The sequence below is a fragment of the Canis lupus genome, chromosome 20, assembly GCF_003254725.2.
Source record: "Canis lupus dingo isolate Sandy chromosome 20, ASM325472v2, whole genome shotgun sequence".
In the NCBI taxonomy this organism is placed as follows: domain Eukaryota; kingdom Metazoa; phylum Chordata; class Mammalia; order Carnivora; family Canidae; genus Canis; species Canis lupus.
The window spans coordinates 8,059,651-8,083,589 of record NC_064262.1 but is presented as its reverse complement, the minus strand read 5'-3'; the positions used below and the strand labels follow the sequence as shown (position 1 = coordinate 8,083,589).

Here is a 23,939-nt window from a genome sequence, read left to right as displayed (position 1 = left end):
TACATAGTGGGTCATAGTTGAGGAGGGAATGAAGAAAAGAAGGAAGGAAGGAAAGGAGGGATGGCCGGTTCGTGCAGTGAAAAGACTGATTTCCTTTGCTATAAAGGTTCTTCCCAAAGTGGGAAGCTATAATGTTCACTGTAGAATCTCCAGGGGGCAAGGAGAAAACTGCAGATATCCTGGAGCCTTATTTTATGACAAACACCGTGCAGGCCCTTTTTAATCCCCTTTCCTCATCTGTAAAGTGGGAGTAACAATACTGTCCTATAGGATTGTCATATTAGGGATCCCTGGGTGGCGCAGTGGTTTGGCGCCTGCCTTTGGCCCAGGGCGCGATCCTGGAGACCCGGGATCGAATCCCACATCGGGCTCCCGGTGCATGGAGCCTGCTTCTCCCTCTGCCTATGTCTCTGCCTCTCTCTCTCTATCTCTGTGTGACTATCATAAATAAATAAAAATTAAAAAAAAAAAAAAAAAAAAAAAAGGATTGTCATATTAGAAGAGATGATGTGTGTGAAAGTGCTAAGCTCCAAACATATGCTCCATAGATGACCCTGAGCCCAGCCATGTTCCCAAATACAACTAAACTCTCCTGGATTCTCTGTGCCTCAGCCTTTTCTTCATTAGCTGCCATATCTGGGCATGGACATATCCCTAGAATGGTACATGGATATCTAAGTCCCTTCTGAAGCATGCAATCTTTGAGAACTGCCCCATGTACATGCCCTAGGAAGCTTAAATCAGCTACACCTGCATCTGGCCATACCTGAAACCTGGGCAGGACAGAACCTCAGAAAAATGCTCATGGCCCATCTGCTTGGATATCTAAAAGTAGACCCACTCTAGAAGTGGCCCAAGATAAAAAAAAAATAAAAATAAAAATAAAAAAAGAAGTGGCCCAAGACTTAGTCTAGTCTAATGGGTCAGAAGGTGGGTAACCCAATGCAAGTCTATTGTCTCTGAAAAGCCAAGGCTCTGGGCAATTATTCCCTTGTATATGACATGCCAATCTCCCTGGTGAGCAGGGGAGACCCTGAGCTGCTCTTAGGTACCAGGTGACGGTCAGAAAAGGTCCTGAGGAACTATGGGACACAGCCTGGGCCTTGGTATTTCTTTCAGGGGATCCCGGCCTGCCCCAGGCCTAGGAATGGAGGAAGAGGCAGTGCTCATGGCTGAGTAGGAATTGGCTCATGGTCAATTATGGGTCTCCTGCTCTCTGCTGGGTAGGCTTCCTGCCCTCTCAACCCTCCATTTCTCACAGCTGGGGCCATCTGGACCCCACCTGCAGACTTCAGGTTCTGGACCCATGTGGTCTCTAACTGGGAGCGATTCAAACTGGTCCTTCAGCCTAGGGGCTTGTGTCACCTGGGGAGAGGCTCCAACACTAGAGACTGGCTCTTGCATTGTCTCTGGCACAGAGATCTCTCCCACACCCCAGTTCTTTTGGGGCTGAGGCCCTGCCAAGTTCTTACCAGTGCTCCTACCCCCACTGAGACCCCAAGCTTGATCCAGGCTTTCTACTAAGTGCTTCTCAACTCCATCCTCTTCTCTCCATCTCTACTTTCACCATCAGTGCCTATCGGGGTGATCCTACCAGCCTCCTCATCGATCTTGCTGCTGCTCCCTTGTTCCCACAACCTATTCTCCACACAGCAATTCCCTGTTTAAAACCTTCCAACAGCTTTCAGCACACTCAGAAATAAGTCCAAAGTTCTTATTGAGATCTGTAAGACCAGGTGCTCTGGCCCTGCTGATCTTTCTGCCTCCTCTCCCTCCTCTTTACCTCACATACCCTCTGTTCTAACCATGTTAGACTTCAGTCTACTCTAAACTGTCATGCCTGGACCTCAGAACAGAGCATCTCTTTCTGCTGCAGTTACTGATAGGGAAGGGTGCTGTAACCTTCCTGAGAATGAAAATAACACAGATGGAGGCTGAGCTGAGAAATAGACAAGATACCAAGATACAACCATACCTGAAGCTAATCCTTTCTGTTTTTTTTCTCTGTTAAGTTAGCTAAGGTATATTAAAAAAAAAGATTTTATTTATTTATTTGAGAAAGAGAGAGAGAGAGAGAGAGAGAGAGAGAGAGAGAGAGAGAGAGAGAGAGAGAGAATGAATATCTGAAGCAGACTTTGTGCAAAGCCCAACATGGGCTACGACACAGTCCATCCTACGACTGTGAGATCCTGGTCTGAGCCAAAATCAAGAGTTGGATGCTCAATTAACCCAGGTACCCCTACAACCTTTTTTTTCTTAAGCAAACTTGAGTTGGCATTTATATTACTTGCTTCCAATTAATTCAACTGGCCAACCCTTCTTTGCCACACCCCATCCCTTTTTCTGTTCTTACAACATGCCTCCTCCCACCTCATGGCTTTTGTCCATGCTGTTCCCTTTATTGGCAGTGCTCTTTCCCCAGATAGCTACATGGCTGATTCTCTAACCTCTTGAGGTCCCTACTTAAGTATCACCTCCACAGGGAGGTGACCACCGCATTAAAAATAACAAGCTTCATCATTCCCTATCACCTCACTCTGCATTATTTAAAAAATAATACTTTAACCATGCATACTATATACATACTTATTGTCTGTCTCCCTCCACTAAACTTTAAACTCCATGAAGGCAGGGATTGTGTGAGGGTGACTAACTGTCCTGCTTTGCCTGAGACTGAGGGGTTTTCTGGCATGCATGAGTACTAAGACTAGGAATATTGCAGACCAACCATGACAAGTTGATTACCCTAGACTGCCTTATTTGTTTACCATAGAATCCCACTGCCCAGGTCAGTGGTAGATGTGCAGTACTTCTGTACACTGTGTCATCCCACCCAGATAGCTGGCTTGGGGGTTGTACCCCATTGTTGTCTCCACTTTACAGATGGGATTCTGGGATGTGGGCAGCTTGCTGACACCACACAGCTAGGGAAGCAGGACTAGAATCCAGCTCTGCCAGCCACAGAAGTCGACCTCTTAACTGGTCCACAGTGTGCATCTCCCAGTTACACCTGCTTTGCTCTCACCAAGTGACCCTCAGCCCCTGTCAACTCAACAGCTACACCTGGTCTAAGAGAAGCTCACCTCTCACTTTTCCCCATCCAGGTGGGCAGCTTGTTTCTGGCCAGGCTGGTGGTGAGGGGAGAAGGACAATGGGCAGTTCAGGGACTGGAGTCAAGCTGCACAAAGGCTGGAACCCCAGAGTGTGGCAGCCACCTCCCCTGAGCTATGCAGACCCAGGGCTCCATCAGCTCCAGGTCTCTCTGAGGTCTTGTCAATCAGAGCTGCCTTCCCAGCCCACCCTAAGTCCTGTGACTGAGCTGGAGAAAGCCTGTATTCTTCCAACAAGGCCTAAATGAAAGCACTCTTCCCTCCTCTGTCCAGGGAAAGGGCTCTCTCTGCCATCCCTGCTCTACCACTACCCCTGCCCTGCCTCTCCTGCTCAGAAGGAGGGACCAGCACTGAGGGGCAGCAATGCTTCCTTCAGGCCAATTTACCTTCATTCAATCCCTACAACCAACTCTTGGGACAGGTGCTCTTTTTTCATGGTTGGAGAAACTGAGGCCCAGAGAGGTGAAGTCACTTGGCCAAGGTGACGCTGGTCATAAGGGGATTCCCACAGATGGCTCAGGGCCATCTCCCAAGCTCACATGTTCACTATTTTACCTCCTCCTGCTGGCGAGTGTGATGATGGAGACGACCAAAGTAGCTGCAGTTCACTGAGCCGGTTCTGCATTAGTTCTCATTTCAAAACACCTCATTTGGTAGGTGTACTCATCTCTACTTTACAGATGAGGAAGCTGGATGGTGCGGGAGTGAAGTGACTGAGCAAGATCACCCATGCGGCACGGATGACTCCTAATGGGACCAGACTTACCCCCGCCCTCCCTCCTTACTATCAGCCTACCTGTGTACCTACTTAACAACCAACCAACATTTACTGAGCATCAATGATGAGCAAGGCCCTGCCCACATTGCCAGCATCACCCCAAGCACTAGTGGCAGGAGGAAACCCTGGGCTCCCATGGCAGCCCTGGCTCCTGGCCCAGGGCAGCTGGAAATCCCTTCCTGGGAGACCTCTTGGATTCCACACCAGGATCCCTTGGGTCCCATTAACAATCCACTTGGGAGTCTCTCGAGGGGGAATTCTCTGCAGGCGGCAGGTTTCATTTCAGATCACAGCTGCTCTGTCCCCTACCTGGCCACCAAGGGGTTGTTTTTCATAACAAAGTGGGGTGGGAGAAAGGCCATGGGAGGTTTTAACAATCCTATTGTAGGAAATTTCCATGGAGGTGGAAAGGACTTGCTGGCCTCCAAATGCTACCCTGGAAAAACTTCAAAAAGGAATTGCCCCAGCTTCCAGCCCAGAAGGATGCTGTAGCCACCTACAGAAGTGCTCAGTGGTCCATGCATCAGCATCAGTCCCCAGCACAAAGCTGGGCACCCAGAGGCCCATGGATAAAGGAACATGGGGACCCCTTTCTCTTCTGGAGGGGAGTGTGCAAGAACCGGGAAGGTGCTCCTTTGGGAGGGAGTCCCAGCCTGGAGTCCATTTATCTGCAACCTGCTCACTGTGTGACCTTGAGCAGTTCCTTGACTTCTTAGAGCCCAGCTTCTCCCTAGTGAAAGAAGGTAATTGGCAGGATGCTGTTTAAGGTCTGAAGCATCAGTGATGAGTGCTGGCTCTGATTTTGGGTCTCCTGAGTTCCAGGGACTGAAGCCAGAGAGGGTGCAGAGAAATGGAGTTCCTGGGAACTCTGGAGGCATCTCTAGGGGAACCAGAGGCTTTCTGAGAAGGAGAAAGTGACCTGAACACTCGGCAGGTCCTGGGAGGTGCTAGCTGGGGGCCGAATAGGCAACCTCCTCACTGTCCAGGCATTGTCTGCCTCTCCCACGGGTATGTGGTACCCCTAGATGCCTCTCCTGGGGGGAGGGAGACAGCCCAAGGGACCTGCACACAGGTAAGGGTCGTGGGATACCCCCAGCGTCTCCCCCACTTACACCCCCACAGCCATCCCACTGTCGCTGGCTCTGGGGGTCTCTGTGGCATTCTGAACTCTCCAATACCCACCAGCACTCCTGCCTAGGTAGCTTCCTCACCATCTGTCCCCAGGCCCCCTTGCCCAGGCTCTGTCTTCATTCATGAGCCAGGCTGGCCTCGGTTTGTCCTGCTGAATGCCCTGCAGGGCCCCCAGGCCTCTCATTCCCCAGATATGGCAGAACTAGGGCATTGACCCAGCACAACATCTCTCCCTTCACCTAACACCTCTCCTCCAAATGCAGGAAAACCCCCTTATACATCAGAGGCCCAGAAGAGTATGGCCGCACCTGACAGCCCAAGAAGAATCCCCCGCAGATCAGGAAAAGAGGTGACTGCTTACATAGATCTGGCTTTGAGCCCCAGCTCCTCACTTTCTGTGCAGACTCCTTCACAGTTCTGAGCCTCAGTTTCCTCAGCCACGAAATGGAGATGAGGCCATGTCCCTTTCACAGTTGTCATGAGGGTAAGAGGAGAAGTCCCAGGCACAGAGCCTGTTTGGAAGCAGACCCTGGGTAGGCTTGGCCGAGTGGGACCCCCTCTGTGAAAGGGAGTGGGTGAGACATCGGTTTGATAGGTGGGAGGGGTGAGAGGAGGGAGGTTCGGGGGAGGGGGTGGGCAAGAGGTGAGGGAGGATTTAGAAGGCTAGGTAGCCAATGTCATCACTGTCACCATAAAAGCGGCATGTGCTTTTTCAGCAGGGCACTGACAGCATGCCAGGCACCAAGGCTTCTCGTGGCTTCCTCACTGAGGTCCTCCCTGGGAAGGTTACCTTATTTTACAGCTGTTGAAACTCAGGTTCAGAGAGGTGAGGTCACGGGGCTGGTGAGTACTTTTTCCCCTGAGCTCCGCACAGGAGTCAGAGCACGGAGGGGAGCAGGGGAGTGACAAGAAAAACTGGAAGAGGAGGTGATGGGGGTGATTACTTTATCTGTGTCCAGATTTTCTCCAGAGATGAGGCTAGGCGGTAGGGGTAGAGTGGCGTGCTGGGGAGCCTTGTCCATCCCTGCCGCTCACCTCCACAGACAACCACAAAGGCCGGGGCTGAGCACTGGCTGTCCTGGCCTTTTGTGTGGCTTGTCAGGGGCTTCCTGCTCGGGCCCAAAGGCCTGCTGCTCTGGCTGGCCCCGTGACCAGGACTCGGCTCATAGGGCCCGAGAGTCAGGGAGGGTCACTCTGCGAGGGCGCTGTGGATCAACGGCAGGGAGAGGCTTTTGCAGAAGCTTCTGGCAAAATCCTATGAAACCCATGCTCCCAGTACCCACCTCCCAGTACCCAATGCCCCGAGTGGCCACAGGTCCAGATCATCATGGAATAAGGCAGTGCTTCGGAACCTACAGCTGAGGGGTGGTGAGTGAGACGAGGGGATGGTTTGGTTTCACGTGGAGGTGCTCAGGGCAGGAGCCCAACCTGAGTACCACGTCAGCATTCTGTCTCTCAACTTGCACCACATCATTTCCTGGTCCAAGATCCTTCTGTGGATGCCCATTGAGCACGTGCAGGATTTGGTCACACAAAACGTATTCAAACCCCACTCAGTCACTTATTAGCTACACAGCTCAGTTTCTTTACCTGGAAAATGGGATTTTCACCACTGATTGTCCAGAATTGTGCAGGAATGGGATGAGATGATATTCCCTTTGCACACAGCAGCCAGAGGGATCTGTGCATGTCTCACCCCTCCTTAAGACCCTTCAACGTCAGGATCAAATCCAAACACCACATGTGACCTACAAAGCCCCACATGATCCGGCCCCTCACCACTTCTTCTCCCCTTTGCGCATTGTACCCCAACCACAATGGCCTCTGACTTTTGAACAAGCCTAGCTCTTTGCTACTCAGGGCCTTTGCACATGTTGACTCTTTTCCTGGGGTTGCTCTCTCCCTAGACATAGCCAGGTACTTCTCATCATCCAAATGCCATCTCCTCATCTCCCTGACTATCTTACTCAAGCTGTCCCAGGCAACCCCTTTGACTTTCCTGTTAATTTTTTTTCCCTTGTGACAATCACCACTGCCTGGAATTACTAATCTTATTATCTTATTTATTAGTGAGACCTCTTCTGTCTTATGAATCCCCACTGCCTTGCATGGTGCCTGGCACGTAGTGAGACTTTATCTGTAAAATGAACAAATAAATATGTTATGGGCCTGAAACACAGTGTGCCTTAAATGCATGCTGGTCCCTCCTTCCTTACCCATTCCTAGTATAGCTTTCCCCCCAGAGCACATGGGTATGCGTACACACACACACACACACACGCACACACACAACCAAAGTAAATCCCCAAATGAAACCAAAGACCAAAAAACCCGAAACAAGAAAGCCCTGTGCTAGGAAGGGGATGCTAGGGGTCACTAGGGTTGCAAGACCAGTTGTAAGGCTTTGCCTGGCTTACCTGTAAGAAGTCCAGGTCACTGGAAAGGGCACAGGACAATCCCTCACTTCTCAGCATGAAGCTGGAGGGCCACTGAGCCCTGGGAATAACCTATATTCTGTCTCTGGCTCTGTAGCTATATGGGGGGCAGGAAGGGTGGTTAAGAATGCATTCTGTGGACAAAGGCTGATCTGGCTCATTCACACCACATCCAGTGCCCTCAGCTCAGAGCAAGTGCTCACTGGATGCTTGTTAATGAATAAATGAATGAGGGTTGGGTTGGACTGCAGAAAACAGTCCAAACAGAGGGGATTGGCCACTGGTGTTCATGGGAATCACCAGCTTGGGACATGGTGCCAAGTACTACCCAATGCCACCAACTGAGAGCACCTCCAATAATATATTTTATCATGCTCCTGCTCAAGAACCTGTAATGGCTCCCACTGTCTCTGAGAAAAAGTTTGGATTCTGCAGTCTGGCATTCAAGGCCTGCCTACCTTCCTCTCTCCCGCCTCCCTGTCACTTTGCCTTCATCTATTCCTCCATCCCTCCATCCTTCCATTCATCCACCATTCACTGAGTGCTTACCAGGTTCTGGACAATGTGTTAGGTGCTGGGATCAACTCAGCTCTTCACTTTTGTGATAAAATTATCTCACCAAACATCCATCTGCAAATCCTGTCTGCTCTTCAAAACATACAATGTGGTTACTTCTTACCACTTCCACAGTCTATACCCTCGCCCAAGCCACCACCTTCTCACCAGGTTCACTGCAAAAGCCTCATCTCTGGGTTCCCTGCCGCTCATCCCTGCAACCCCCATCTGTCCTCCACACACAGCCAGAGGCAAATCAAGTCCCTTTTCTGTTCAGAATCCTCCTATTGCTCCTGTCATTCTCCCAGGAGAAGTCAAAGTCCCTACAATAGCCCATGAGGCCATGCATAATTTGCATTCTCTACCCTGTTACCTCTCTGAACAAGTCTCCTAACCAACCTGTCCCTTACTCCCCTCCACCCCACTGGCCTCCTCACCATTCCTTGAATCCAGTGAAAATGCCTCAGGGCCTTTGCACTGGCTGTTCCTGCCCAGAACGCTCCTCTCCAGACAGCCATGTGGCTCCCTCAGATCTCTGTTCAAATGTTCCCTTCCCAGGGAGGCCATGCTTGACCCTGTCTTCAAAACAACTGTTTCCATCTTCCTTCCTCTGCCTTCTATTTCTCCATGCTCCCTGATGTGCCACCCACTTACGTCTTTACTTATTGTCGCTCTCCAGCCCCTTGATTGCAGGGCCACAAGGCAGTGAACTAGCTCGTTGTACTTAGCGTGATATCCTCAGTGTCTGGAGCACAGTAGGCCCTCAGTAGGTGGCTGTTTGTGGAGCAAACAAATTCCTCCCCATTCCTGAGGTATGGGTGATTATTTTCTTTCTATGAAGGACTTTAACATTCCTTCAGTCTGTGGTTCCCAAGTGTCTGTTCATAATCATCCCTTTTGGTGTCTCATGAAACAGATCTGCGGACCCTTCCCCAGGACTAGATTCATAGGTTCTTCACGACCTGCTTCCCCTCTCACCATCTCTGGCCCTTTCTAAAGGGTCCACACACCAGTTGGGACTTACCATGGCCTCTCCCTTGCTGTCTGTCATCAGTCCCAAAGCCCTGTCAGCTTGCCTGTCGCCCATCTCGTGGCAACCTGCTCTTCCATTCTGCTCTTGCTCACCTGGATGCCTGACCAGCTTCCTCTTGGGCCTCCAGCCCCATCCTTCCAACTCATTATCCCCAGGAGGGCCACGAGATCTTCCAAATGGGCCAGTCTGATCACATTATGCCCCAGCTTAGAACTGTTCAGCCCACTGCCCTTGGCTTGGCCTGGCTACCTCTCCGGCCGAGCACTCACCGCCCCCGCCTGGCGCCTTCTGCTCTGGGCGGCTGGTGGTGGCTTCCACCCCCGCTCAAGCTGTGCTTTTGCCTGGAGCACCATTTCTACTTCCTACCTTCCTTCCAGTTGGCTAGCTCTTATTTATCCTTCCACTCGGCTGCCATGTGAGGACCCTTTGAGGTTGTTCCCTGATAGCCCAACAAAGGGCTGGTGCGTGATGCCTCCTCTGGGCTCTGGCATCCCCGAGACTTCCCCTAGCCTGGTTGATAGCACATTCGTTTGCAATGACTGGTCTCCCTGCCAGACCCAGGACTCTGGGACTGTGAAGCGACTGTTGTCATGGTCAGGCTTTGGAGTCAGGCTGCTGGCTGGGTGCCCTTGGGCAGGTCATTGTTTGTCTCAGAGCCTCAGTTTTCTCATGTGTACAATGGGGATAATACATGCCAGAGGGATGTTGTATTAAGTAAGGCCTGCAAAGCACTTAAAACAGCAGCTGTGTACATGTCAGTGAATGGCGCTCTGATTCGGAAACCAGCGCAGGAAAGAAGCCCAGGGGGCTCTGACCTGTAGGTGCACCTGGCTGCCCAGAGTGTCCTCATGCATGCTGGACCTGCACCTGGTGGGGGCTGGGCTGGGGGACAGCACATCACCTTGGCCTCTCTGTGACTTTCTCCTTCCTAAGAAGCTTCTATTGGCTTCAGTTGATATTTCAAAATACATCTTCTTTGCTTTGGGGGTAAAGAAGGCATCTTTTCAGGTTCACCCTTTCTGCCCTTTTGTTTTCTCTTCTGACCTTTGAGTCCGTTTTCTGACTTTACCTTCTGCCCCTGTTTGCATGTAGCTTTTTTTAGCCGACCTTTTGCATCCAACCTTTTTATGTGGGCCAGACTCCCTGTCCCTCCTCTGGGTCTCAGGGCTACTTGGTTGGGGAGGGGTGATGACGTACCCTGCTCTACTAGGCCATCTACGTCCAGGGGCAAGGAGGGAAGTGCCGGCCCCCCGAGCACACCCGGTGCCAGACTGCACTGGGCACCGCATGCGCGCTGGCGCCTGAATGTGGTAATGAGGGCACGGAGAGGGCACATACAGCTGGTAAACGGCAGACTGGCAGCTTCCAGGCCCTTGCTCTCTGCACTAGTCTCTGCTGCCTCTCATTCAAAGACTGCTGAGCCGCCAGGATGGCCAAAGTACACTAAGGGACAAAGTCAGAGATAGGAGTAAAAAGATCCCACAGAGAAGGAACAAAACCTCTCTGAACTTCTACCTGCCAGAGAGTGAGAGAACAAACAAGAGAAGGAAACAGCAAATTGCCAGATTTTGATGAATCTCAGCTGAAAGGTAAGTTGCACCAGGATTTTCCATACCACTAAGAAAAAAAAAGCACTTCCAGTAAAACTAGGGCGTGCCATCAGTTGCAAGATATATCCTGGACTAGGGGACGTGAACACGTGGGGAAAAATGTGCATCCCCATATCTACAAAACAGGGTACTGACCGTGGTCACATCAGGTGAACTTGGGATATTGGGGAGAGGAAAAGACTCCTTTTGCAGTGGACCCTTTTGTATCTTTTAGCCATTTGTCTCAACAAGCATGCCATTAGTTTTGTAATTCAAATGACAACAGTTTAAAAAAGGTAAACAGGGTTTTCCAAGCGTAGCTGCCTGGTTTCCTTTCTGGCCACCTCATGGGCTGGGGACACAGTAATTGGCAGCTATGGGTGCCCTGCTGGGGACTTGGGTCGGGGAGGGCAGGTAAGCGCCAGGCACGATCCTTCCAGAGCTGGTCTGTGTGAGTCTAATCAACAGAAATTTCCCTTTATTAAGGCCTGGCCCCCAAACCCATCATTAAGGACTCTTCAAGCCTGAAAGTCCACAGTGGACCACAAACAATGTGACAAAGCCCAATTTCCCAGAGAACAGGACAGCTGAGAGCTCTTCCTCCCAGACTTTCCTCTGCTTTATTCTGCTTCACACCGTGTTACAGGACCTACAGACTCATCTGTCCTTTACTGCCCTCTGTCCAGCCAGAATGTAAAGGGTAGGAGACCAGAGATTGCATGGGTTTCACTTAAGGTTGCACAGAAAGGCTCATTAAAGGCAGGTGGGTTGAGTGTGGGGTTCCTGCATATCTGCCTATAATCATTTCTACCCCTCCTGTAGATGCTAAGTCAAGAATGAAGTTGCATGAAACAGAAAGCCTCCCCCATGCTAGGCCCTTGAACCCAACAGTCAATGAGACAGACAAGCTTCCTGTCCTCAAGGAGCTGATTGTCTAGCGGAGAGATGGACAACAAACAAGGGAATAAATAAAATGTGGTAAATGCTGTTAAAATCCGGGTGCAATGACAGGAGAAGCTCTTTCTAATAGATGAAGGATGGCCTCAACGGGGCATTGTCGCTTAGCTTGATGAGAAGAAACCTATCAGGTAAAGAGAAGGAGAAAAAGCATTCTAGATGGTGAAACAGCATATGCAAAGGCCCTGAGACAGGAAGGAGGCTGATGAGTTTGAGGAATGGAAAGGAAACCAGTAAGCTAGAGAAGAGTGAGTGAGGAAAGCGGAGTGGGATGAGCTGCCAAACACTGAGAGGCTACGAAAGGAGGCTGGGTTTTATTCTGTGTATCATGGGGAAGACTGTAGAGTTCTAAGCAGGGAGCACCAGTCTGATTCATATTGTTAAAAAGAGTCCATCTGGCCACTTAGGGAGAACAGATGATGGGGCGGGGGTGGGGGGGTACAAGAGAGAATAAGGGAGAACCAGTGAGGTTCGCCCTTTCATTTATTCAACATGTGTTTATTCAACAATGTTTTAATGAAATCTCTGAAAAACACAAAAATAAAACAAAACCCATCAGCTAGGGCATGACTCCAGAGATCCAGGGTCTGTTGCCTGAGAGCTTACAATAACAGGAGAGGAAGGAAGGTCTTCCTGAACAAGGAGACATTTTTGTGGGGTCTTGAAGGATGGCTAAGGGGTGTTCCAGAGGTGGGTATAGCTTGGACAAAGGCTCAGAGGTGAGGCAAAAGGTCAGTGTGAATGGGAGCTGTACTCCAATTTGTGTAAATGACTCAATTCCTGACCTACTTAGTGGATGAAGTAATTCACTGATAAAGAAGTGGTATGAAGGTGAAGCATGGAGGAAGATGCTGGAAGGGTAGGTGGGGGATAAATCACAGATGCACTGAATGGGAGTTGAGGAGTCTGGGCTTCATCTGCTTGGCAGTGGGGAGCACTGGAGGCCTTGACCAGATGGCAGCAGGTCAGATGGGCACTCTGAGAAGGCGTCACTGGGTGGCCTGAAGGAGGCTAGGGCAAGATTCAGGCAGAGAGGGTGAAGGGGAGTGCAGGCTCCTTTTCCCATTCTGATTCTATGAATAATAATACTAGTAATACCTACAAGAGATACTTCCTAGAGCTTCCTGCAAAGAACGTCAGGCACTGTTCTAAGTTCCTGACAAGTATTAAATTATTTAATCTGCACAAGAACCCTATGAAATAGGTACTATTGTTTACTTCCATTTACAGATGGGTAAGACACAGCCAGGGGAGGTCACGTGCTCAAGGTCACATAGCTAGGAAGCACTGAGGCTGGGAATCAAGCCCAGGTTTCCAGGCCCTAGAGTCTGCTCTTCACCACTGCCCTGTATTGTCTTCTCCAATTTAAACCCCACAATTCTGCATTCTGGGATTTCATCTCCTTGACAGAGAAAAGCCCCTCTGGACAGCACCTTTGGCTGCCCTCAATGTACATGAACTGACCAGCTCCCACTCCCAGCCCTGTGGGAGCCCAAGTGACCAGGGGCAAGTCCCTGCACCTCTCTGAGGGTGCTGTGTCTCCCTCTGTAAAGTGAGGATAGAATGCCATCCTCACGGGATGGACACGAGAACTGCATGTCACTAATTGGTGTCATCACAGTAGCCGCCAGGTGTGGAGTAGGGGCTGGGCAGGGTCTTTGACTCACCTCTTGCACAATCTCCACAAGGGCTACAGCCACCTCCCCTGCCAACAGATGAAGACACTGAGGCTCAAAAAGGACCGACAACTCACCCCCAGAAACACAATCTGGCTGAGTTGGGATCTGAATTACAGTTCCCTCAGTAGGGCCTAGGAGGTGCCTAAGGCACTGAAGACTTGTCTCCTCAAAATGTGGACTAGTGTGCCTCCAACCCAAGGAGGGTTCCTGGGGTGTCTTTTAGGTAATGAGGACAAAAAGCAGGGATGTGGCTGATTCCTGGGGCCCGGGCCTGACACTGCTGAGGGGTCAGCCTCAAGGGTATCCTGAACGTGCTCCTGTGCACAGCTGTGTTGGGGACATGGGCCAGGTATGGATGGTCCTGTTCTTGGCTTGGGGTCTGGCCCAAGGCCTCCCCCTTTCTCCTGGAGAGTTGGGGTATGTGAGCTTTGAGGGCTGGATCCGACATCATGAGGTTGTCCTGGGCTTCTGGACTCTCTGCAACCTCAGGCAGCTCTGTTCTGGGTCTCAGTTTCCCCTTGAATCCAGAGGGCACAGCAAGATGACAAGGAGCTAGGCTTCCTCCCCACTCTGCCTAAACGACTGGCACTTCTCTGAGACCATGTCTCCTCCTCTCTAAGTGGGCCCAGTCCCACTTGGGAAAGGTAGAGGAAGGTCTGCTGGCTGAGCGCCTAGCCTAGCACAGGGAGCGCTTGCTTAACAAAAGCTGCTATTATTATTCCAGGCTACCCCAAAGGCTGCTGTGAGGCTCAGGGTGGGAAAGCTTGTAGGCCACTTTCCAACACTGGAATTTGCAATTATTTTTAGCTGCTGTGGTCCCACAGTAGAGGTTTGACTCTGGAGTTCAGAGAGATTCCCTGGAGAAGCTTCTGAGGTCCCAGAGCAAGGGAAGTTGTTGGAATTCCCTTGTCTTGAGGCCATCGGGGCAGACTGCAGCCCCTGAAAGGGCAAAGAAACAGTCAGGAACAGCCCTGGACCCGAATGTTCAGCCACATTGGGCTTGAGCACAGGGGTAGCCGAGGCCCCACACTTCTTCCTTTACTAGCCCCATTGTATAGATGAGGAAACTGAGGCCCTGTGAGGTACAAGGACTGTGGTGAGGCAAAGTCTCGGACACAGAAGTTACTCATGGTCCAGTCCCCAGGCTGGGCATCTTGCACCTGGGCTGCCCCGGCTCCCCAGTGACAGCTGTCTCTGGAGCTGATTCATCTCTGGGCTTAGCAAGGAGCTCGGCACATGGCCTGGTATGGACCAACTACTCAGCCAATATTGGTTTTATTGATTTACATTCTCTCCCTTCTTCAAGATCCTCTGAGCTTGGAAACTTGAAATTGGCTGGAGGTGGGATGGGAAGAAAGGCCTCATTTTAATCTGAAGTGAGTCATGTAAGTTGATAAATTTAGAAGTGGCCTAAAGAGCTCTTGATCTCCTGCCTTCAGATAGTTGCTACAAAAGACTTGTTCTCAGCAATCTTTGCCTTGCAAATGCACATGTCAGTGTGGACACTGTCATGCCCCGCCTGGGTCCCCCTCACGAGCCTGTGGAGCAGGTACCCGGGTCGCTGGGCTGTTACACCTTCTCTGCAGAACTGCTTGAGCTGAACAGGGGCTGCTGTCTCAGGCTTGCTCTGAAGGACCTCCACCCCAGACCCACATGGGGATGCGTGCACACACACATGAGCTCCTTCCCTCCAGCCCTGTCCCTTCCCATGACCTTGACTAGCAGCAATGCCTGGGCAATTTTGAGTCTTAGACATTTAAAGTCCTTGGAGGGCACATCTGGCCCCAAAGTTCTTGTTCTAAAGATGGAAACTGATGTCCAAAGAGGGACTGTGTTGGGTCCAAGGTCACTTGGGGCGTTTGTCAGGGTAGGCTACACCCAGGTGTCTACTTCCCTACTCTCACTCCAATCCATTTTGTGGCCCTGGCTCTGCCCAGGGCTGGCTTCAGCCTTGGCCAGGGCTTTTGCTCTCTCCAGGAGGGAGTTTTGCTGTGTCAACTCTGCAGTAGCCACCCAGAAGGCCAGGAAGTGCTGGCTGGTAGGTATGCAGGGTGGTTGGCAGGCTCTGCTGACCTTGAGCATGACCCAACTCAGCCCCTTCCCCTATACTATGGTGAACAAGCAGAAATGTGAAGGGAGAAGGAAAAGGTTTCTGAAGAGAGCCCTGACCCAGAGGATGCCACATCTGGCTGCAGCTTTTTCTAGAAACCCACCCTCCCCGGGCTAGGATCCCTCTTGCCATAAGAATCAGAGTCCTGGTCTGACATGGGAAAGAAGGTGATATTGTGCTGGGGCCTGGCCACTGGGGAGAGCCATATGTGTGACCTTGGGAATATCCACATACCTCTTGGCCTCAACTGCTCTAACTGTAAAACAAGTGCAGTCTGTATTGTTATTATTTTATTGAGCTCAGGGTCTATTTCAGCTGCCATTTATTGAACTAGAAGACACTCATTAGAAGTTCATCAAAAAACAATTGCCTTTGCTTCTGCCAAGCATTGCCCTAAGCACTTTAATTTTATTTAATTCTTCTAGCACTCCTATGAAATTGAGACTTTTACAGATGGTGGGACTAAGGCACAGAAGTTAAGAAACTTGCACAAGGTCACACAGCAAGGAAATGGTAGGAGTTAGAATCCCAGAGTCTGTGACTTAAACTCCTCCCTCTACTATAGCCTTTGTTGTTTGTTTTGAGCTGCCAATTACTAAGCACTTACTGTATACAGGTATTCTGTGGTACATGATCCACACATAAGCTTGCTGATTTCTCACAACAGCCCTGGGAGGAAGAGGATACAAAGGCTCCTGCGTGTGCACAGAATTGCCCAAGGTCCTATGGTGACTGACCTGGGGAGGCCGGCAGGAGACAGGCTTATTCCCATCAGCTTGGTCTTTTATAGGCTTTTATCTTATTTACCATATTTCACTGAATCTAAGGTGCAACCATTGTAAGATGCATTGCTACTTTATATATACTTAAGAAAGAAAAAGGCATGACTGGTTCTACATGACATGCCAGCACCTGTAATATGTGCCCCTCTTTCAGAGATGTCAAAACGTGCATCTGGGAACCCACACAGTTCAGCTTTATTCACAACAACCCTATAAGGTGGGCGCTATCATCGTCCCCACTTTACAACTGAGGGAACCAAGGCTCAGTACCCAGGCCTTATATTTGATGCTACGCAGTCTTGGCCCAGACTTGGTCCTGAACCACCATGCTACATCACTACTAAGTCGGCCCACATGGGATATGCCCCCTGCCCCTGGGCACAGATCAGAATGCTGAGAAGATTCAGGCAGGTGAAGCCCAGCACCTCTTGCTCGAAACGAGGTTTTGTTCCTCACCCAGTGGAGAGGCCTCAGGCAGACTAGGGGATACCCCCAAAGGGTTTCTCAAGGATCCTCCACCACTCCACAGCCTTGACAGAAAAACATGACAGCTCAGCTTCCTGTGCCACACTTGAGCTCTTGCTCCAGCCCAGCAAAGCAGGGATTTGAGGAAGCCAGGCTGGAGTGAGCGCCTCTGGGGTACCTTCCCTATGCCCTCTGCAAAACAGTCCCTGGGGGTGGCCAGATATGGCCCAGTGGAGCAGCCCCAGGCAATGTGGAGAATGACATTGCTTTATAGGAAAGCTGTCCTCAGGGTGGGCATGGGAGCCCCAGAGATACATGCTTCCCTCCTTTGAAGCTATATGGCTCATGGACCCAAATGAGAGTCATTCGTTCCCGGCTTCTTCCCACAGGCTCTTCCAACCTCGTATTCCAGTACGGCACAACTTCCCTGAGTCTTTGCAAAGATTAAATCCACCTGTCTGCTTTTCCTGGGACTAGGACTTGCCTCTTCTGAGGCCATCTTTAAGGAAGCCCTCTACAGGCCTTTTTCCAGAAGTCCCTGAGCCAACTGCACACTTTGTATCACTTTCCTAAATCCTTATATGACAAATAATAGTATGATGATAATAACACTATTCTTATCCTCATTTTAGAGATGAGGAAACATTCTCTGAGCCTTCAACAGGACCATAACCGCAGGCCAGGCACTTTAGCTGAATTCCACTTGTCTTTCATGGCATCTGGGAAGGTGGATACTTCTATGGAGAAGTACACTGAGGTTAAGTCACTAGTTCAACCACATGCAGCTATTTAAGGGTGGAGCCACTTGGATGAGACTCGGAATATGCAACTACCTTCCCACACATGAAATGGACAAATATTTGTAAAGTGCTTGAGGATATATTTTAGTTATTAGTAACGACTATTACGCTCAGCATTTTAGAACTTGGCAATTACCCCACAAGCTTAGTGTTGCTGTCTCCCTTCTCCAGATGAGGACCACAAGGTCTGCGGAGCGTGAGGGCAGAGATAAGAAAGCACTGTAGGCTCTCAACCCTGCGCTGCCCAGGTCTCCTGGCCTAGCACAGCCCCTTCATACCTCCAAGCTCCCCTGCCCACCTCCAGCTTTTCTTTCTGGAGCTCAAGAGCCCCCACAGGCTGTGGGTCAGCACGGGACTGGCTAGAACTCCTGCCCCATGGGTTTCTGGGTATGGATAGCCCCCAGCCAGCTTTAAAAAGTTGGAAAGGAGAAAGAGCACCAGAGACCTGGGTTCAAATCCCAGCTGTGCCCCTCACTTGCTATGTGACTCCGACATGTTCTTAGCCTTCCCCAGGCCTTGGTTTCTGTATCTGTAGAATGGGAATTTGTGAGGAAGAAATGACTTACTAGCAGGAAACTAGTGGAATATTAGTGATTGCAGGGGGGAGCTGAAAGTGTCTCTCCTCAAATTCATGTCCACCTGGAACTTCAGAATGTGGCCCTATTTGGAAATGGGTCTTTGCAGATATATTTAAAGATCTCAAGATGAAATCATCCTGATGGATGGGCCCCGTGTCCAGTGACTGGTGTCCTCATAAACGGAAGACAGGACACTGAGACACATAGAGAAGAAGGTTGATGTGTGGGTGAAGAAGAAGACAGAGATTGCAGAGATGCACCTATAAGTCAGTGGGCACTCAGGCTCACTGGTAAGCACCAGGAGCTGGAGATGAGGCAGGGTGTGCAATCTCCCTCAGGGCCTCCAGTAGGAACCAGCTCTGCTGACACCTCGATGTCACATGTCAGAGACTAGGTTTCTGTTGTTTCAAGCTACCCAGGTTGTGGCCATTTGCTACGGCAGCCCACAGGAAACAAGGAGCGGTTATAAGTGTGACTGCAGTCAATAATACCTCAGCCTTGCAGTGTCTCAGACCCTCGATCCCGAGGGCCAGCTGGCAGGAGAATCTGCTCTCACTGAGGACACAAGGCAGGCAGGGATCACCGCCACCTCTCTCAAGGGGAAAGCGTGAGACCAGGGCACTGACATGACTTGTCAGACATGTCAGACACCACATGCATACACACTTTGTGACCCATCCCTGACCGAGCTGGGCCCCCAACCCGGCTCTCCTGACCCTGTGGCCCAGGCCTCCTCTCCCAGACCTGGGGGCCTCTGGAGCCTCAGGGAGCGCAGCTCTGGCCTCCTTCGGCTGCCTCTAGTAGGCCAGGCCATCTTGCCCTCCACTCCTCTGATCCTGGAGCGTTTTCCTGGATTGCACAGGATGCATCTCAGGTCTTGGAAACACTCCCTACTGCAGACCAGGGTGAAGCCCTTAGCACATCCCCTGGCATCCAGTAGGTAGGTTCTCAGGGGTTGCTGCAAGCATCACCTATTCTATATTGTCGTCATACTGCAGCCCTCTGAAGTGGGCACCTATGCCCATTTTACAAGATCAAAACCAGGGCTTGAAGAGGCAAAGGGATTGACTCAAGGGTCAAACTCATCAACGGCTGAGGTAGGCTTCAGACTCACACCTCTTGATTCTCAATCCAAACTGACTCTCGAGCTCCACAACTTCCATTCACTGAGCCACCAATGCAGGCCATACCCCAAGCCCAGCACTCTATGTCCATTATTTTCCTCACTTGCCCCCTGCCACAGCCTGCAAGGCGGGTACTATTACCAACCCTTTCCCAGATGTGGGAACTGGGGTTCCACCCTACTTACTGCCTTAAACTCCAGAGCTTTGCTGTCTTCCCCATCTATAATCACCACTGACTGTCTTGGTCCAGGGGCACAGTCTCCCTAGATATTTTCTTGTTTGAGGTTCCCCCTGGAAGGGAGAAATTGATTACTGCATGTTTAGTGTTCTGGCTTTGGACAGGGCAAGGTGGGCTGGGAGGCCCAGATTCCAGGCAGGAGACCCAACCCTGCCTCCCACATTGCTCTGTGTGTTCCAGGTGGGGCTGAGGAAGAAGCCTTTCCATCCTCCCGCCCCACCCCACAAAGTGTGTATGCATGTGGTGTCTGACATTCACATCCCAGACAGCTCTGCCGCAGCCTGGGAGCTAAGGGGGGTATTGAGAGGACCCGCTGTCCACCTCAGGGTCCCCCAAGTCCTCAACCTTCACCCTGCATCTATAACATGCCAGCTGCTTCACACTATTACTTAGAAGCTTCCCAGCAGCCCTGCTTGAAGTCTGTTCCCCTTCTGGAGGGGGGAAGATCAAGGTTTACAGAAGATGAGCCATTTTCCTCACTATCATAGAGCTGGGGAGAGCTCACCAGCACGACTCAAACCCAAGGCTCGGTGAGTCTCTTAGGAGCACCCCTCCCAGCCACACTGCTGAGAAAGATAGCCTTGTTTGCCATGCGAAGGTTGAGCAGCCCCCAGAAGGGCCTGATTAAGCTGTGCAGGGTACAGCCAGAACCTGGTGGTGTGATGCGGACTGGAGAGCGGGAGGCTTGAGTGTCAGTCTCACTTTGCCCCCCAATTGACCTCAGTTTCTCCAGATGTGGCAGGAGCCAGCCAATAGCATAGTGCCCAGGTTACCCCCAGACCTGAGAGCCTCTGAGCTCCCCCAAACCTGCTCTCACTGGCCTCAGCTCCCCCGGGTATGAAGCTAGAGAGATGAGAACTCTAGGACACCTATGAAAACACAGCTCTCAGGACCTCCTGAATCATTATGTGGGGGACCCAGAAATTTGCCCTCCACCAAGTGATTCTTTAGGTCCACTAATGCTTGAGCCCCACCAGCCTAGAGATTTCCCTTCTTTGCTTCCCCTCTTGACCTTGGTCAATTGCAGCAGCATGGTGTTCCCTTGCTCTGGCCCCAGGCCCTGATGCCCATCACACCTCTAAGCACAGCCCTCCAGAGTGCTCAAGGTTCTCAGACAGCTGTGGGGTAAGGCAGGGCAGGGATAGGCATGCCCAGGGTACAGAGGAGACTGAGGTGCGGAGGGACAAAGCCATTTACCCAAGGTCATACAGCTGATCAGAAGTAGAGGCTGAGTCTGGTGCGCTCATCATTTTAACTTCGAGTCAAACATCTGGGGAAAACCAGGAGTCAAACAAGGCCCCTGCTGCTTCACGCCTGGGACCTGAGCAAGTTGGTAAGATACTCTACTCTCCGGAAGACACAGTGTGACCTTGGACAAATCCTTTCACCTGGCTGGGCCTCAGTTTTCCTGTTATGAATGGATCCAGGCCAGTTAACTTTAGAATGCGCACATCTGCTTTGGCTTTCTAGGTGACATCAGTTCCATGAGGAAAAAGGCTGGTAGAGCTGTCTAGGACATGGCCACATATGCCCGGGGAGGACTCTGCTTTTACCCTTGGGAGACTCTCTGGACCCTTTCTTGGAGCCTCACCCCCAAATTCCAAGTTCTTGGGCTGTTGGTTAGCACTCTAAACAAGCACTCTAAACGAGCTGACCTCATGGAGGAAGGGAGAGGAGGGTCTAAGAGGGCAGGCAGGGAAACTGATGGCCTGGCCCGCACCCTATCTCTGCCATGTCCCAGCTGTGTGACCTTGGGTAAGTGTCTCCACTTCTCTGTGCAGCTTCCTCGTCTGTGGCACGGGAATAACATGGCTATGAGAGGCCCCGCTGATGCAGAACAATTAGCTCAGTGAGAGCCAGCTGGCTTATTATTTACCCAAGTTTCCTGACCCATACCTGTGCTAGGTGGGGAGAGTGGGCGAGGGGGGCCCCAGCATTTCAGTTTCTCTACAGTATAAACCACAGGCGGCTTTTCTGATCTATGGTCTGGAGAGGACTCTGGGGGCTGCTGGCAGTGTCCTGGTCCCCAGCTCTGCAAGACTTCACACCAGTGTCCTGGTCTCCTTATGCCAGTCCAGACTCCTGGTAGTCTGGGCTGTGGGCAGCAGCTACTCCTGCCCCCTCCTCTGTCCCCTTTCCAACTCCAGGCAGCCTCCTCTGCAGCACATCAATAACACAAGATGGCCTTTCCTGAGCCCAATCACAGTTCCCTGGGAATCTGGACTGGCCCTTGCCTGGCCAGTATCCCTCTGTCCTCACAGGGGGACTCCTGAGGGGCAAGCCTATCCCCAGTGCCCAGAGAGGCACCTTCACTCCCACGGGAGATGCCTGGAACCTGAGGAGTGGATGTGTGCAGGCGGCATCGGCAAGGTGCTGCATCTGTGTGCCTGGGCCATCTTCGTACATATGCCACCTACATTCCTTCACCTGTGGGCACATTCCAGCATGCTGTGTGCCTGCTAATGCCAGACAAGCATGCAGATAGCATTCGGGACACCACATATGTGTGCTTGTCATTTCCACATGGGGGCCAGCCCGCACATGGCCACATGCCACATTCGTGGCTGCTGCAGGGCACCGTGTGCAGGCCGGTTAGCCCCTATGCAGCCGACTGCATTCCTCTGTTAGAGCTACACACATGTGTGGGTATGCCAGGTTCACAGGTGCACGTGTGTGTGCATGATGCATTCATGTGCATGTGGTAGTCTGCAGGTGAGCAGGTGGTCTTCAGGAAATTGAGTTGTAGCCACATGTGCTGAGATGTATCAGTGGGCACAGGAACTCTGTGTATATGATTTGAACACATACAAGACACTACTATGTGTACTATATTTGTGTATGTGCATCTGTGCAAATCTGTGGCTGTGTATGTACCCTGATGAGAATGGGACTGGAGGTACAAAGGTAGCTAAATAGCATGGGCCATTTGCATCTCTCCTGGGCTTCCCAGCACCGTCCCCCAGAGCTGCGGTTGCCCCCTCCCTGCCACTGCCCCTTCCACGAAGTTAACAGGCGGAGGCCCCCCGGGGCCTGCGCTCCAAGCCCCTTCCTACTGCACACGTCAAAGGAGAATTTCTCCGGATGGCGCCTGCAGCTCCTGGAAATGCCCCAAACGTCAGCTCTGCCTCCTCCCAGCGATTTGGAGGGCAGTGCAGGCGGGGAGGGGACCCAACTCTGCGCTGGGCGAGGGGCACTTAGCATCACACCAAGACCTCTGATGGCTGAGCTTGCCTACTAGCTTACCCTTCTGAAGGTCGAGCCTGGCTGGGCCTCTGTGTGGGGGCCCCAAGACCCCTGGGGGCACTTCCCTGACCAGGGCAGGCCAGCCACAGAGACCTCTCCCCATACAACTTAGTTGGGCAGAGGGCAGCCTGGGAATGGCCACTGGGATAGAAGGGTGGCTGCCCATAGCAGCTCATCCATGGGGAGTGTAGAGACCCGCTGATGGGTTTCCCAGTCCTGATCCTGCAGGGGGCAGGGAGGAGCCCCAGGTACCTCGCTCTCAGCCAGAGGCCACCCCAACTAGCCTAGCCGAGGAACTGGGCTTCCAGGCTGAAAGTGCCAACTCCACCACCCAGCATGACTGCTGCAAAATGGCCTGGCTATCCCACTCCTGCCCCCCTTCTGGCCATCTTGGGAACCGGGGGGTCTCATCCCTGCCACCACATGCTTTGGCAGGCCCGACCTGGTGGTCCTGGTACACAGCAGCCCACCTGCCGGGGGGACCCTCTGTGGGAGCCTCCCTTTGCCTCTTTCCTGGAGCCTAGTGGGGGCCAGGCAGGAGGCACCCTGTAGTCCTCTGTGTCTCCCTGGGACGAAGCTCAGAGGGAAGAGAACCTTGCCCCCTGCTACCGGTTTGCTTGCTGGTCCTTGCATAACATCCATCGAGGGCATTTGCTGAGCAGAGGCTGCCGGCATCTACCTGAGACCGTGGGCATCTGCCTGCCTAAGGCCCCCCTGCTCACGTCCCCAGCACCCCCGTCCTGTCCCCCAGCACACGGACCCTCACACTAGTGTCTCCCTCGGCGGCGGCTCCCAATGCAGCCTCAGCTGCTGCCAGATAAACAAGCCGGGTCCCCCCCCCCCCCCCCCACGCTGCCGCCACCACCATCAGCACTGAAAAAAATCAAATGAAATGAAACAAAATAAAATGGGTGAGGGAGGAAGGGGAGAGCGGAGTGGGGCGCCTTTTATTTTTTATTTTCTCATGCTGGGGGATGCCGGTACTTACTTGGCTACGAAAATCACCACAAATCCGGCACGGTTTCCAGGCGGGCAGCCCCGTAATCGCGGTGCGGCAGCTGGTGCCGCGGCTGAGCCCGGCCAGCGTGCCCGGGTCCCTCTGCAGACTGTACCATCCTGCCCGAGCAGGTGGGGGGGCGGGGGGGCGCAGGCGCCGGCGCCGGCTTCTAGGAGAGCATCTCGCTGGCAAAATGCAATCTCGGGGGAGGCAGAGGCCGCCCCAGCCGCTGCGCTGCCTGCCGGAGGCTGGGGGAGGGGGCGGAGGCCGGAGGACGAGGGAGGGACGCGGGGAGGGCTGGTTCTGGTGGGGGACTGGGGGAGGAGAGTGGGGGC

The 23,939-nt window shown here is 52.1% G+C and overlaps 1 protein-coding gene across 14 annotated transcripts in view; it reads right to left on the bottom strand.

The window, feature by feature from the left end:
- ATP2B2 (ATPase plasma membrane Ca2+ transporting 2) overlaps positions 1 to 23,939 on the bottom strand; it is a 371,080-nt gene that overhangs the window by 149,813 nt on the left and 197,328 nt on the right. The window contains exon 1 of one of the 14 annotated variants that reach the window (XM_025449838.3): positions 23,596 to 23,753. The exons of 11 other annotated variants lie outside the window; for them this stretch is intronic. The gene's annotated coding sequence lies outside the window, so the exon portion shown is untranslated. Of the gene's footprint in view, positions 1 to 23,595; positions 23,754 to 23,939 lie in introns of those variants that run through there. 2 more of the 14 variants (XM_025449855.3, XM_049098563.1) reach the window with 2 other exon arrangements.